The following is a 15,562-nucleotide window of genomic DNA, read 5'->3' on the forward strand; positions in this document are numbered from 1 at the left end:
GAGAAAGAAAGAGGACACCAAATTATACCTACTAATTGTTACTACTTATAGAAAAATATCCATAGGTGTCTTATCGTACTGATATGATGTTTTCTATTATTCGTACATTTTATATAACGACATAAAAACCACTCTTGCGAAACCGTTGCAATTTAGCCAGACTCTAATAAACTTAAGAGAACTATTTTGGAAATCGCTGAATGTAGTCGCACCCTAAGCAACGCAGAGAAGGCAGAGGCTGAGGGCAATGCGAATGCAAATGTCACTCGTTAACATGCATTGCGCGTAGTCGGCCGACTAATTAGGCGATAACCTGACATCAGCTCCAAGATATCATTTTATGCACGTAATATAGCATATTGTACCTTCTACGACTCAAATGATATTATACTTAATAGTAGGTAGGTCGGTACTTAAAAGGGTTTACCAATGTAATAACAAGTGTAAATTAAAAATTTTCAACACCCCCGACAAATCATTTTCAAATAAATAATGATGTATATCTAGGCAACGTCCATCTTGACAGCTTGACATTTGTCAATTGACACTTAAATATTATGAACCTAAGGGTTATCTAACCTTCTTTTCTACAAGAAAACTAGAAAATAGCTGATAACTTTTAAACGGCTGAACCAATTTTTTTGGATTATAGCTAAGAACACTCTCGATCAAGCCACCTTTCAAACAAAAAAAAGTAAATTAAAATCGGTTCATTCGTTTAGGCGCTACGATGCCACAGACAGATACACAGATACACAGATACACAGACACACAGATACACAGATACACACGTCAAACTTATAACACCCCTCTTTTTGGGTCGGGGGTTAAAAAGATTATATCACGCGCTAAGACTGCGTAGGTTATATTACTCTATACTACATAAACTGACTGACTGAGATATCCACGTACACTGTGGAAACTGTTAGATCAGAAATTATAATATAAGTAGGTACCTGTTAAGGAATCTATCAGGTCAGGCTTCAACGTTAGGTATAAATGATAACATATGCAGAGATACGCATAGCGGTATTTAAAATATGAGTAAACAATTTTTTGTAGTTAACCTGTAACTTTTCAATTTTGTCCCCTTCACCTTTTTATCATCGTACCTCAAGACGCTGGGCAAGTTTCCATCCCCATGTCGTCGGCATTCCTTCTACAAGCACAAAACTCTTTCCGTTAACATTTCTCCGACGTATGGTTAGGGTTTGGAGTATACTCTTTCGAGATCAGTGTTTCCCACCTACCACTTATAATCCAGGTATCTTTAAAACAAGGCAACCTCCTAGGCAAACGCGTGTCATCTTCGGTCACAACTCACATTATCAATTCCCATCGAGTGTGATCGTGGTCAAGCGTGTGCCTATAGTGAAAAAAAAGTTGCACCAATCAAAAACTGTCTTTGATTGTTCAATTTTGACAACCAACCTTAACCTTAGAACACTAGACCGCCGTTAGTACTGAGATCTGAGATTGAGTGTTTATAAATACTAGACTAGATAATATGCTTGGTCAACACCATAAAGCTTTTATTTGAAAGCTTCATTCTTTTAAGCGTATTCTGCAGAAAAAGGTTTCATACCACAACATATCTCTAAAAAAAGTTGTTTATTCGTAACATAAACGTATAAAAAGAAGTTAAGCACACGGTAAACAGGAAGCGGGCAATTTCGTATGGAGAAGTATGGAGAAGCGCGGCGGGCGGCTTAATATCCCTCAGGAATAAACTGCAATTTCAGCATATTGGGATAAAAACAAAATATTATAAGCCATAAGAATAAAATAGAAACTCAGACACCACTTAGAATGCTCTAACGTGAATAGCGCTATAACAATCTACTGGTTCTTTTGAATGGCTTGAATGTGCTTGGCAAGGCGTTTTCTGTTCTAAGAATAGTGGTAATCTTTGGGGTTACTCTAGTCATTTTTAATAGAAAAATATACAAAGACCAAATACTTTACACTGGGACTAGCGTCTTTCTTAATGCTGCGCAGCATACGCAGTGCATTTGTGCGCAAAGGATTTTTATGACTTTTAGGACTAAAATAGAACTGAACCTAACCTAACCTATTAGTCCAAATTTACCCAGCATCCGAAATTCCCCCATCGTCCCCTACGTGGTCTTGCTCGATGAAAATCCATACTAATCCATACTAATATTATAAATGCGAAAGTGTGTCTGTCTGTCTGTCTGTCTGTCTGTCTGTCTGTCTGTCTGTCTGTCTGTCTGTCTGTCTGTCTGTCTGTCTGTCTGTCTGTCTGCTACGCTTTCATGGCTCAACCGCTGAACCGATTTTAATGAAATTTTGTACAGACTTAGGATACATTCCGGGGAAGGACATAGGCTACTTTTTATCCCGGAAAAACAAGCAGTTCCCGCGGGATTCTTAAATACTCATCCGCTTGATCGATTTGTATGAAAGCTACCGAGGTAGCTTGCGTCCCTGTAATTGACAAAGGCAACTTTATATCCCGTAAAACCAAACAGTTCCCACGGGATCTTTAAAAACCTAAATCCACGCGGACGAAGTCGCGGGCATCCGCTAGTATTTAAATAAGACTTGTTTTTTCTGACCGACGCTTATACTTGGTAGATTCTGCGCTAAAAGTGCGAGATGACAGATTTACCTACCTACTTGCTTACCTATATAATAAGTGCTTATGAATTAATCAATAAAACAATAGTACCTATAGACCGTTCCTGAAAATACGTCTTTTATTTCATTAAGATTTCGTCATATTTTACACAAACGAAATGAAAATACAACTGCTAGTATTTTAATAAGCAGACAAAAGGGATCGGCCACCAAAAAAGCAAATATTGCAATAATTACTCGGTATTACACAGTCCTGCTTGCAGAGAGTTGCAATAAACACTAGAGGCAATGTTACCAACGATCAAGGTTTTAGTCTTTCTTTACTTTGTCAATAATATGATTCATCTTTTTCATTTTATATGATGTTACTCCAAGGTGTGACGCTTACTCAGAGTGGAGTGGAGTCGAAGCGCAGCGTCTTTGTTAACAGCAGCTTAGCTTTATCTACAGCTTGCCTCTCAGTATGAGGAGGGCTTAAGTCATAGCTGCTGCACCAGCTGGATATGTGCGGCTTAGCTGACTTTACACATACCATTAAAACATTATGGATAACTCTTAGAAAATCTGATTCCTCAAGGTGTTTTTCTTCACCATTAAAGCAATTAATAGTTGCTTAAATAATACCCCTGAAAATGATACTTAGGTAGCATACATACCAGAGATCCAACTGAGGACAGACAAACTATCATATTGTACCTAAAAAAAGTAATGGAGTAGAATATTATTTACAAAAATTGGTTGTCTGTAAAGTCGGTTTACTGACGATAGTTGAACGTGACAACAAAGGCCGATTGTGCTTCTTTGTCGCTCGTTCCGCGCTCTCGCTTGCACTTCAAGCCTTACATGGAACGCCTCAGAGCGAGGTAACGCCGCATGAGTCATGTTTTTTCGTGCGTGCAGCCGGCTCTATCGAATTATAAGAGGTTGTCACGTCAAAAAAAATATCTGGGATATTTTGCTGATGCCTACACTATGAAGTATGCTCCTCTATGATCTATAGCTCAATGGCTGCTTGTTAAGAACAGTGGGGGTTCATTACACACCATATGCCTGCCGAAAGTATTTTGAAAAAGAGCTTTTGTGAATAACCCTTTCGTTTCGCGTACGCAATGAAATGTTCTTTTATATCTCAAGAGGCTGTATTATGACGTCGGAAACACGGAGCCTACGAAAACAGATACGGGAAACAATACGAGTTTTGATAAAATAAGGGATGACGAGGGTACCAAATGAAGAATGTGAATGAATACATTAAAAGCACTTTTCAACTTTTCGTCGGTTAATTTCAAATGGAATTACTTTGCAAATTAATATTTTCATATTCAGTACAACAAAAGATATGTAATATAAACCTGCATTATCACTTACCAGCCGCCTAAGATTGTGCTTGGTTGCTGATGGGATGGCGCCCAAGCACCAGACAAAATACTTACAGACCATAATATTATTAAGTTATAAACGTTTGCCCTACGAAATAAGATTTTGAAATAAGTAGTTTTACCTGAACTGTAATAGTATAGATCTAAATTCGAGGGTTCTTGATCTAAAGTTACTAGGCGTAATTGGGGGGTTGCCCACCTAGATTCATTTTCATTTTCTAAGCCAAGAATATCTCTAATTCGGAGCATTATTCACGGACCGAATTCACCACAACAATACTACGTGTATGATTGCTTGCGCACTGGGTCCAATCCAAATCCGAGACGTCATGCGTGTGGTCAAAATCAAAAAACGTCGAAATGGACCGAGTGTAAAATCGACATACGGATTTGATCTGAACATCTGAATTTTCTCGGATCCAGATGAGATTCAGTGCGTAAAGAGCCTAACACGAACAAAGTTCTTACCCAAAAACATTGAACATATCACAATCAAACAGGTTTATGATATTACCGGCAAAATTTACATCGTAAACACTAACAACCTTTCAAAGGGCCGAAGTTCCCCAATAGTTCCTTTAAGGATTACCTTTTGTAAACTAAAATGGGACTCAATCATCATCTGGACCAGGATTACAGAAGGGGGCAGGATTATAACTATGTCTTAGTTATGCAATAGAGGCATCGCCTCGGGCGGGGAGATGGGGCCCCTTTGGTCCTGTGCAAATATTCCATATAATGATTCGCTTTTAATTATTATTGCTGTAGCGGCCAAGTTGTGTTTGATGTATTGATTAAAACCGTGTTTGTGTTTAAATGCCATCGAGATAGCGGTTTCCATCGCGTCAATGGGAACTGTAATCTCGGGGGAGCGCTCCTTGTCACTTTGTTGGCATGTACAATGGTAGGCCTGATTGTGTAGGGGTCAATAAAAGAGCTCTTCATATATCGTACCCTAACGAGTAACGCTAATTGAAATGATGACCAGTTGTTCATAATTAAATGAGACTGTTCGACAGCGATCATGATTTGATGTTGAATTGGTTATACATTTCAAAAGACCACTACAGTTATAAGAAGTCATGTAATTGGCAGGATTTCTGGCTTAGTTGACTAAGACTACCTTGGCCGTAAAAATGTCACCTACAAAGCTTTCTTATTTTTTCCTTATTTTATATTTCCTGTAGTATTCAGAACCTTTATAACTAATTCCTCGTTAGTTGAATAGTCATGGTAGGTAGAAAATTTTACAATATATACGTAGGAGAATTATTTTACAAGGCGTAGAATAGACCTGTACTTGATTACGATCCTCGCGCACAATCCAAATTTTTATTACCAAAATATTGCAGTGGGTGGCTCATAAACAATCAGTTAGCGATCGTTACATTGAACAGTTTTATATTAGGCACGTAAACACATAGGCAACAATGTCACATAAACTATAACGACCAGTAACTTTACGAGGGCATAAACATAAAAAAACTCGTCGCGTCCACACTCCACAGGCGAAAAATATGAAAATGCACCTAATATCGCGCTTGTATGGGAATAAAAGTTTTTCCATTTAGTTGGTACATCGTTGCTATTTCCCTATAGAAGTCATAAACATAATGCTTAGCGGGCAGCGGGGCCTGCCTCCCCGGCCTCCCCTCAACCCTTCTCCCGACCCATCCTTTGCAAAAGTTCAATTTTATTTCAGTCTTTCGCAAGTCTATGATCAGCGAGAAAAATGTTTCGCTTCCCTGTCCATTAGCCGGTTTAAATTAGAGTTTTAATTTTTAAGAGCGCATCAGTCTTTAAAACGTTTTACGGGAGAAAAAACCAGCCGCGTTAAAACGCTAAACTTTGGAAATAGTTAACTTTTTATTTTTTATTCTAAAGCCTTTGTATTATCAATGAAGTCTACTTAAAGCAATTGATTGCTTTGTAAAATGAGTTTACCAGATGGGGACTGCGGTATAGAAACAAAATTACGCTTAAGTAATATCCAAAGCAATTTTTAATAATTATGTTAGTATGCCCCAAATGTTCGGAATAACATTGTCTACCAGAGCGTGCTATTAAGGGTATGAGCAGGCTCGCAGTAAAGCCAGGAGAGCAAATAAAGTTGCTTCCGAAACGCACGGTAATGAAAGTTCATTGGATTAAGCCGGGCTTATGTAAGGCCCCAATAATAATAATAAGCAAAAATGCACGTGGAACGAACCTCGCTTAAATAACTCACTCAATAACATCTAATTTAGGGATCTCTGGATATACCCCGACGCATTCCGAAACAAGGTCCCGGATCGCTTTACGCGGTTGAAGTTTATGTTATTCTCATTAAGCTAAATGCTATGGATATTTAAAGAGAATTTTTTTGAAACCATTTGCGGTGTAGGGTTTTTGTGGTTAGGGAAAATGCGGACAAATAAATAAGGCAATATATCTCAGACTTCAGCTTCAAAGGGAGTTTATTTTGACCTTTTATTGCTTCAGGTTTCCTTTAATTTGGTTTTAGAATAGATATACTATTATCATTGTTCTTATTGCGGTGCTCATGTTCAGCTGAGGATTTTTATTTTTCAAATAGAAATTCTGTTCCTGCTATTATTTTCTCTGTGGGATTAGGAACTCAATCCTCCAGGATTAGCTATTGAAACGTTAAGATATTATAATACTTAAACAATCCTGAACACAAAATTACTACTTAAATACCAACTGTAACTAGTGCCAGACTCAAATTTACACTAAATCAAAATGGATTTTAGTTAAGAATAAAAATAATATTTTAAGATTATAGAAATTCTATTAAATACATATAAAGCCACAATATCATTTGTTACAAGTGTAAATTAAAAATTTATAACACCCCTTACAAGTGAAGGTTACAGTAACTAGAAAAGAGCTGATAACTTTCAAACGGCTGAACCGATTTTCTTGGATTATAGTTAAGAACAGTCTCGATCAAGCCACCTTTCAAACAAAAAAAACTATGATACGATGCCACAGACAGATACACAGATACACACATCAAACATATAACACCTCTCTTTTTGGGTCGGGGGTTAAAAAGGACCGTCAAGAAGAAAAAGGTTTTGATCATTTACAAACGTTTCGAACATGAAAACGATATATAGAAAAGTATCGCGCAGACTCCTCTACAAAAACACTAGTCATTGAAATCTAAAACTCAAGATATACAGTTAGTGTTTCCCAATGTGGATTGGGAATGGAATGCATCCTTCACACACCTTTGAGAATATTATGGAGAACAGGAATACAGGTTTCCTGACGATCATTTCCTTCACCGTTAAAACAAGTGATATTTAGTTGCTTAAAACACACATTTTAGTTTATTTTTTAAGTAGTTCATTTTTATTTATTTTTTATCTTAAAAATAAGGAAATGGAACAGTCCCATTTTTCGGATTTTTTTTCAGGTTTATTGCGATGTTCTAGCTCGGAAAAGAAATATTTTATACTAGCTTATGCCCGCGAATTCGTCCGCGTGGATTTAAGTATTCCAAAATCCCGTGGAAACTCTTTGATTTTCCAGGATAAAAAGTAGCCTATGTTCTAATCCAGGATAGTATCTACCTCCATTCCAAATTTCAGCTAAATCCGTTCAGTAGTTTTTGCGTGAAGGAGTAACAAACATACACACACATACAAACTTTCGCCTTTATAATATTAGTGTGACACCCAAAATATGATATTCGTAATTTTGTACGGAACCCTAAAATAGCGAGGCCCGACTCGCACTTGACCGGTTTATTTAGTTTAATATCTTGAATTTCCTATATCAAAGCTTTCAGTCTACATCTTCGCTGTATCGGAACAATTTGGAGTCATTTGACGCAGCGCTGCAGTAAATCACTTCGCTACATTTGCACCTGGTGCAATTTGTTTCGCATTCGAACACATTATCTCTTTCACTATTCCGGCGTCTGTGTTTCCTGCCACGTATAATTTGAAAAGTTTCTTTGAAGCAAGGGTGAAATGCAGCGTTCGAAAAGTCCTCACTGGGTGGATGGACAATTTAAATCGACTCGCTGGGAGCTGCTGGACACAAGCAGCGCAACGTCGTCTTGTGGTACATTTTTTTTTAATAAAGAATATTAGCCATGCTGCTAATCATGAATAATACTCCCCTTTCCCCTCCAATAAAGCGTAAAGCTTGTGCCAGGAGTGGGTACGACAATAGTGCCTAGTGCCTAGTGGGTGGGGTTTGGACCGCGCCGACCGTACGGAATTCAGTCCGCTCCTCAACCGTTGAGCTATCAAGGCTCTGTATTTGTACAATCTTTGCTGGATCGCAGGGGTAAGTGCTGTGGTCTTATTAATGGGAGGTCCCGGGTTCGATTCCCGGCAGGGGTTTATGAATTTTATAATTTCTAAATCTCTGGTCTTATCTGGTGGAAGGCTAAGCCGTGGCTAGTTACCACCCTACCGGCAAAGCCATGCCGCCAAGCGATTTAGCGTTCAAGTACGATGCCGTGTAGAATCCAAAGGGGTATGGGTTTTAATAAAAAAACTGCCAGCCTTCCAGGTTAGCCCGCTTCCATCTTAGACTACATCATCACTTACCACCAGGTGAAATGGCAGTCAAGGGCTAACTTGTATCTGAATTTATTTTTTTCATCATGCAAGGAATGCCACAACTGTCGATATACCTATTGGTTGAAACGACGATGAAGAAAAATAAAGGATTGAAAGTATGGCGGAGCTCTTCTTAGATGACAAGTATAAAGAACCGACTTTTTAATGCCGTGCTCTGTACCTACTATCTTTTTTAACCCCCGACCCAAAAAGAGGAGTGTTATAAACTTATAAGTTTGACGTGTGTATTTGTCTATCTGTGTATCTGTCTGTGGCATCTAGCTCCAAAAGTAATGAACAGATTTTAATTTAGTTTTTTTTTTGTTTGAAAGGTGGCTTGATCGAGAGTGTTCTTAGCTATAATCCAAGAAAATCAGTTCAGCCGTTTGAAAGTTATCAGCTCTTTTCTAGTTACTGTAACCTTCACTTGTCGGGGGTGTTATAAATTTTTAATTTACACTTGTTACCTAAATAGTTATGCGCTTGACTGCAATCATACTAAATATTAGGTGATGATAAAGATGGAAAACGCTTAACTTTCAGGTGTTCAACCTCAAAAACACGACTTACAGGTAGAATTTTTTTATTGCGATGTATTTTTTAACATCAAAGGCACAAAGTAAACCAATGTAAAACAGAAATTGTATCAATTGATGAGAAAACTTTGCAATATAATATAAAAGAACCTTTGATCGTTCCTTCCAGTCGAGCACACTGTAAAGACACTATTGTCTTTAGACATAGCGTGTTCTAGCCATTGAGTATAGACCACAGAGATGTCGAACTCATAGAACAGGCGTTAATAAATCGCCCTAGCCACTCAGAAAACAAGATATTGTAATGTTTGTATTTCTTTTACTCTTGTTACAGTATCATCAGGCTCACTTGGTGACCCGAGTAAAATAACTACGGGGCCCTTTGACTATAAAAGAGAGTGAGAGAGAGATAGAGAGAGAGAGACCTGTTTACGCCATCGAAAGAGGGAGAAAGAGTTTATTGAATTTTAAGCTTCAGTGTTGTGCGACCTGGATTGCACTTTATTGCATCGTAAAAGGAATCGCTATTTATTTAAACGCCTTTGTTTAGTGATTCTTCTGTACTTGAAGCTGAAAACAAAAACAAATAAATTTTGATATCTTACATACTCTTAACCATACGAGTTGCATCATAATATTTTATTATGTTAAAGAGCAAGACCCCCGCTCTTGTTTTCTCCCTCTATAAGCGTAAGTATTTGGGAAACAGAAAATATGGTAGGTGCTTTTGACGATTCAAAAGAACTTGTAAAAGTCTCATTGACTAAAATATTTTGAATTTGAAACTGAATTTGAACATAATCTACCTCTGTGATACAGTGATGCTAATTATGGTTAAGTAAAACTGTCACTATACCACAGATGCAGCTATCATGACGTAATCACTATAATTACAGCACCAATCTGCAGCTGGACACTGGTCAATGGTCATCTTTTTCATCAGTAGTAGCTCGATGGCCGTAGAATGACAGCTACGTCACGATCGCAATCACCTCTGATTGGTTGACGCCAGCTCCCTATTGGCTACATTACATCGTTGGAACAAGAATAGTTTAAATTTAGCCAATAACAACAATTGCGATTGTAATTGATTGATGCAGGTTTTTACGGAATAGGTTGCGACCGTTTTGCGGGACGTCACAACCTCTAGTTTACAGCACCTCTCTTACTGTATCTACAAATAGACTACAATCTAAGTATTGTATCGATGTACTCTGTATCAACGCAATATCACGTCGTTTGTCCCGGCGTCTGCAGTAATGCACGGGTACATTTGCACCTTGTGTAATTTATTTCACAATTCGCATCCACATTTCCCCTTTTCCTGCTGCGTCGACGTTTACTCGCTTTAAAAGTTTCTTCTGAACATTTTTATCCTTCTCATACTCAATAGAGATTACCTTACTATACTGAAGTAATAGAGCTGTGATAGTCTAGTGATTAAGACGTCCGCCTGCTTTTCGCAAGGTCGGGGGGTTCGATCCCGGGTACTTTGGGTTGTTTTTTAATTTTAAGCAATAAAATATCACTTGCTTTAAGGGAGAAGGAAACCATCATGAGGAAACCTGCATGCCTCACAATTGTCCGTAATGTTCTCAAAGGTGTGTGAAATCTGACAATCGAGCCCTTTTTCTACGCACATGCAAACTGTGGAACTCTTTGGCGGTGTTCGCGCCAGATTACAACATGGAGTTATTCAAAGGGTGCACCAACAAATTCCTGAAAGGCCGGCATCACATTGGCGGTTCTTCTGGTGCTGCAAATGTTCATAGGCTGCGGTCATCACTTGACATCAGGTGACCTGCCTGCTCGTATTCTGGCTATTTTTATTAAAAAAAAAAAAAGTTTTTCGACGCTCGAATTCTATCAACGTTTGTGTGACGTAAAATCTTATACTAAACACACAGAAGGTATTATAATATGAAATGGGTGCAATGTAATCAGAAAAGTCTTTGTGTTCCATTAGTTATAGTATATGCTGCGGAATTGCTTGCAGCTGTACTGAAGTTTTAATAGGAACTCCAACAAAGAGCTTTATATCATCAAAGGAACTGTTCTCCGTTTTTAAGCCATCTGTATTTCCTTTTAATTAACTTACTCAAAGGACTTGTTTCAAAATAACTACACTGTTAGGTCTTATGTTTAGTGAATTGTAAGATTTTGTACTTTACTTACCTATTTAAGAATATAGGTACCTACTGTAGATATCTACAAAACTACAGCCTCAACGGTTTAGTGTAACCAATAGGTAGGTATGTACTTCTAGTATCTACTAGGTTTTTTCTAAGACACTAATGGTGGTAAATAACTTATCATACTTAGCATAGAATAGAATAAATATGTATTGTATACAGTAGGCCTAACGCCGTAGTAAATATCTTACAGTACGACAATCGCAGTCATCTTTGATTGGCTGACATTCACTATTCGCTGAAATGCAATAGGTTTAGCAATGTGATACTGAATATACTTTCGTGCTAATAGCCCTATTTCCAACTTAATAGCTTGAAGTTTGAATCACGTCCTATTAAGGTATACTTCCGTGGATCGCGGCTGAAACGACTGAGCCGCGCCGCAGTCGCGTCGCGAGTCGCGACTGACGCAACAAGACAAACACCCGCCATACATTTTCGTTGTGTCTGTCGTGCGCTAAGGTCGTGCCCACGTCAATTCAGTCGCGGCCCCGAAACCTACCGGTACCCATCTACGTATCTACTATAAAAAAATGTAAGATCAAGCATACACCTATCAGTGATAAAAAAGACACGGTCAATTCGGCACGGGTATCCGCTATACATCAAAACCGTTTGTTATATTTTTGTGAATATTTCAGGCGTTATTGCGGCCATCAACATAATGTTATGGGGCGGAATTTTACAGGATACAAGAGATATAAAGCGACTCCGTTCTTTATCTATATTAATGCGCTATTGTTTACAATCGGCGCAGAGATATTGCATGCGTGTTCGCGTTATGTAAGAAATATGATAAAATCGTGAGGTTTTTACCATTCTCGTATTAAACACAGGCGTAATCTATACATTTATCTACATAAATACTTTAGAAAGACGTAAAACGTGCAGTATATACCTAGCAGTATCTATATAGGTAATTCATACTATACATCATATAGTAAAGACGATTTTTTTTAATCTACAGATACCTACTTATACTGTTATGTGTTTTAATACGTTCCTTAATAAATAGTTGGAGCCTGTTTTAAGTTATTCGGACACACCTAAAACCTTGTATATATTTTGAACCTGCTTGTTCGTCCAAAAAAACGTGTCGATTAAAAAATATGTTTGAATAAAAATAGGTAAGTATCTGGCGTTTTTATAGAGATCCCTCGTTCATTAGTGACGAGTGTGATGTCCGGTGAATGTGAAGACCCTTCAGATTATACAGATTCAAATCCCGAGAGTAACAATAGCATCCCCGTCCCACCTCGTGAGACGATGTTCATTCTACTGTCCATTGTCCTGATACATACGTTCAGAAAGAATAAATAATCAACATTTTTGTTACAAAAGTAGAGTTTGTCAACATCGTCACCATCATGTCAACGAATGGACGCCTTTGAGGCCTTACCGTGATAGGTTGACAGCTACATTGTGCCAATCGAAATCACATCTGATTGGCAGACACTCTGTCGCTATACTTTCTTCTTTTTATTTTGTATTTAATGGCTTTTAGTAGTGCACAAGCACAATGCACTTCGCCAATGTTGTGTAAAAGTCGTTATATACCTACCTATTTGCCATGTTGCAGCAAAAATACTATAAATCACAATAACTGATATTGTAAAAATAATTGATGCAGCTTTTTCGGAATTGATCACTTGGGCAAAGGTCAATCAAAGGACTTTGCACACTCCATGACCTTTTTCCGCTTGTGTCTAGCGATTTGCTGTGATTCATTTAATATCTTTTGACTACCTAGTGGGACCTACCATCACTGCACTTTCTGGTGCTTGGTTACCATTGCCGCACACTGGGGTCCCAAGATTAGAAATTCAAGTCGGTAAAAGGTGTATTTGATTTTTATCAAACTCGACGCCATATAGATAATCTAATCTTTTAAAATAATATGCACCTAATTTTCTTATAATATAATAGAAGAGATTAATGAGATGAGAGCTTTGAACTTTTGCATATTATTTTGACCTTGTTTCTTTTATCTGAATTTCTTATTCTTATTATAATATTATATAGGTAGTTTTAAAACAAAAATACTTGTTTCTATGTCTATTTATTGTTTATTTTGAACAGTTTATTGCTAGGTGTATTCATTGGTACAAAGTGAGTTGCCTATAGGAGCTTCAATTTTATTTAACTAATCCACCGAAGTAAAGTTACATTGTTGTACATTTCATACAACAGTGTGTAGCGTATGGTCAGCAACAATCGCTATGACGAGTCAATAGCCACAGGCCCTCTAATTAAGGAGAGTTACCTGTTAACAGGAACCCAATTAAAATTCACATTTTGAATAGTTACACTAATTAATGAGTTGCCCATTTTCGGTACTCAGCCGTGTGATTGGGTAGAATTGTTTGAAAGCTATTTAATGAAAGTGAAAATGCACACAGAACTACCTCGTATATTTACTACTAGCTGATGCCCGCGACTTCGTGCGCGTGGATTTAGGTTTTTCAAAATCCCGCATGAGCTCTTTGATTTACCGGTACAAAAAATAGACTATGTGTTAATCTAGGGTTTAATCTATTACCACTCTGAATTTCAGCCAAATCCGTTTTGCGCGAAAGAGTAACAAACACACACACATACATACACAAACCTTTCGCCTTTATAATATTAGTGTGAAGTGTGATTACAATTTTTATAGATTATTTTAGCTACCGTCTAAGTTATTTTATTAACCCCCGACCAAAAAAGAGGGGTGTTATAAGTTTGACGTGTGTATCTGTGTATCTGTCTGTGGCATCGTAGCTCCTAAACTAATGAACCGATTTTAATTTAGTTTTTTTTTGTTTGAAAGGTGGTTTGATCGAGAGTGTTCTTAGCTATAATCCAAGAAAATCGGTTCAGCCGTTGGAAAGTTATCAGCTCTTTTCTAGTTACTGTAACCTTCACTTGTCGAGGGTGTTATAAATTTTTAATTTACACTTGTTAGGTTTTATTTCAAATAACGCGTAAACAGGCAGTTTAGACTACATAAGAATATTCTCATATCGTAGTTTTGAAGGAACACTGCTCCAAGATTGCTCCACAGTTTTCATGCCATTATTGTCGTCAACAGATCGACATCCATTGCTGGACATAATGTCTCTTACACGGATTTCCTCACGTTGCAGTCTTCCGCCCACCTGGTTTCAGCAGATATTTTTTTTATAAAGAATATTAGCCATGCTAATCATGACTAATACTCCCCTTTCCCCTCCAATTAAGCGTACAGCTTGTACCAGGAGTGGGTACGACAATAGTGCAACGGGTGGGGTTTGAACCGCCAACCTTTCGAAATTCAGTCCGCTTCTCAACCGTTGAGCTATCGAGGCTTCTATTTCTAGTGTCTTCTCCAGTTTGCATGACCTGAAACAAGAAAGCAGAAGAATATTGAGCATGCAGTTCCATTTTTTTAGTATAATTAAGTAGACTGTATATCAAAACAATCTCTACAAAAACTTCAAAATTTATAATGACCCCGTGTGAACTAAGATATTTGATAGATATTTACAAATAATTCTAAATGAAGTTCCTCAAAAACACCTCTTTTATTCTTGTCTAACTTTTCGTCGACAAATGTTGAACCGATTTTGAAGTAAATTTCACAAGCAGACAAACGACATGCCAGTTTTTATCAAGTGAAAACAAAGAGTTCGCAGGGAAAATAGTATAAAAAACTAAATTCACACGGACGAAGTCATGGGCAAAAGCTATCACACTAATCACACTATCACACTATCACACTAATATTATAAAGGCGAAAGTGTGTATGTGTGTGTGTTTGTTACTCTTTCACGCAAAAACTACTTGACGGATTTGGTTAAAATTTGGAACGGAGATAGATAATATCCTGGATTAGCATATAGGCTACTCTTTCTCGAACTCTCTTCTTCGAAATCCCGTGGGAACTCTTTGATTTTCCGGGATTTATTCTGGAAAATCAAAAAATTCCCACAGGATTTCGAAAAACCTAAATCCACGCGGTCGAAGTCGCGGGCATTGGCTAGTTTAAGATAAATAAACAATCCAGTATTATGTAAAATAGGAAACGTTGGTGTATTATTGGCTTCATCGGTTTATTGTAATTAGATATCTCGATGTTGCAGGTCCTCGGGGAAATCCGAGCGAGATGGATTAGCGTGACTCGGCATGAATACGGCCGAAAAGCATAATATTGTTCACTGATTGCGTTTTGTTATCCCCCAACCCAAAAAGAGGGGTGTTATGAGTTTGACGTGTATATCTGTGTATCTGTCTGTGGCATCGTAGCTCCTAAA

General features: G+C 37.7%; 1 long non-coding RNA gene across 2 annotated transcripts in view; it reads right to left on the bottom strand.

Annotated features, from left to right (window-relative positions):
• Positions 1-1,574: 1,574 nt before the first annotated feature.
• LOC123869521 overlaps positions 1,575-15,562 on the bottom strand; it is a 28,845-nt gene continuing 14,857 nt past the window's right edge. For both annotated transcript variants that reach the window (XR_006796911.1, XR_006796910.1), the window contains exon 3: positions 1,575-1,907. This is a non-coding gene — a long non-coding RNA (uncharacterized LOC123869521). The remainder of the gene's footprint in view (positions 1,908-15,562) is intronic.

This window comes from Maniola jurtina, chromosome 11 (genome assembly GCF_905333055.1).
Source record: "Maniola jurtina chromosome 11, ilManJurt1.1, whole genome shotgun sequence".
NCBI lineage: Eukaryota > Metazoa > Arthropoda > Insecta > Lepidoptera > Nymphalidae > Maniola > Maniola jurtina.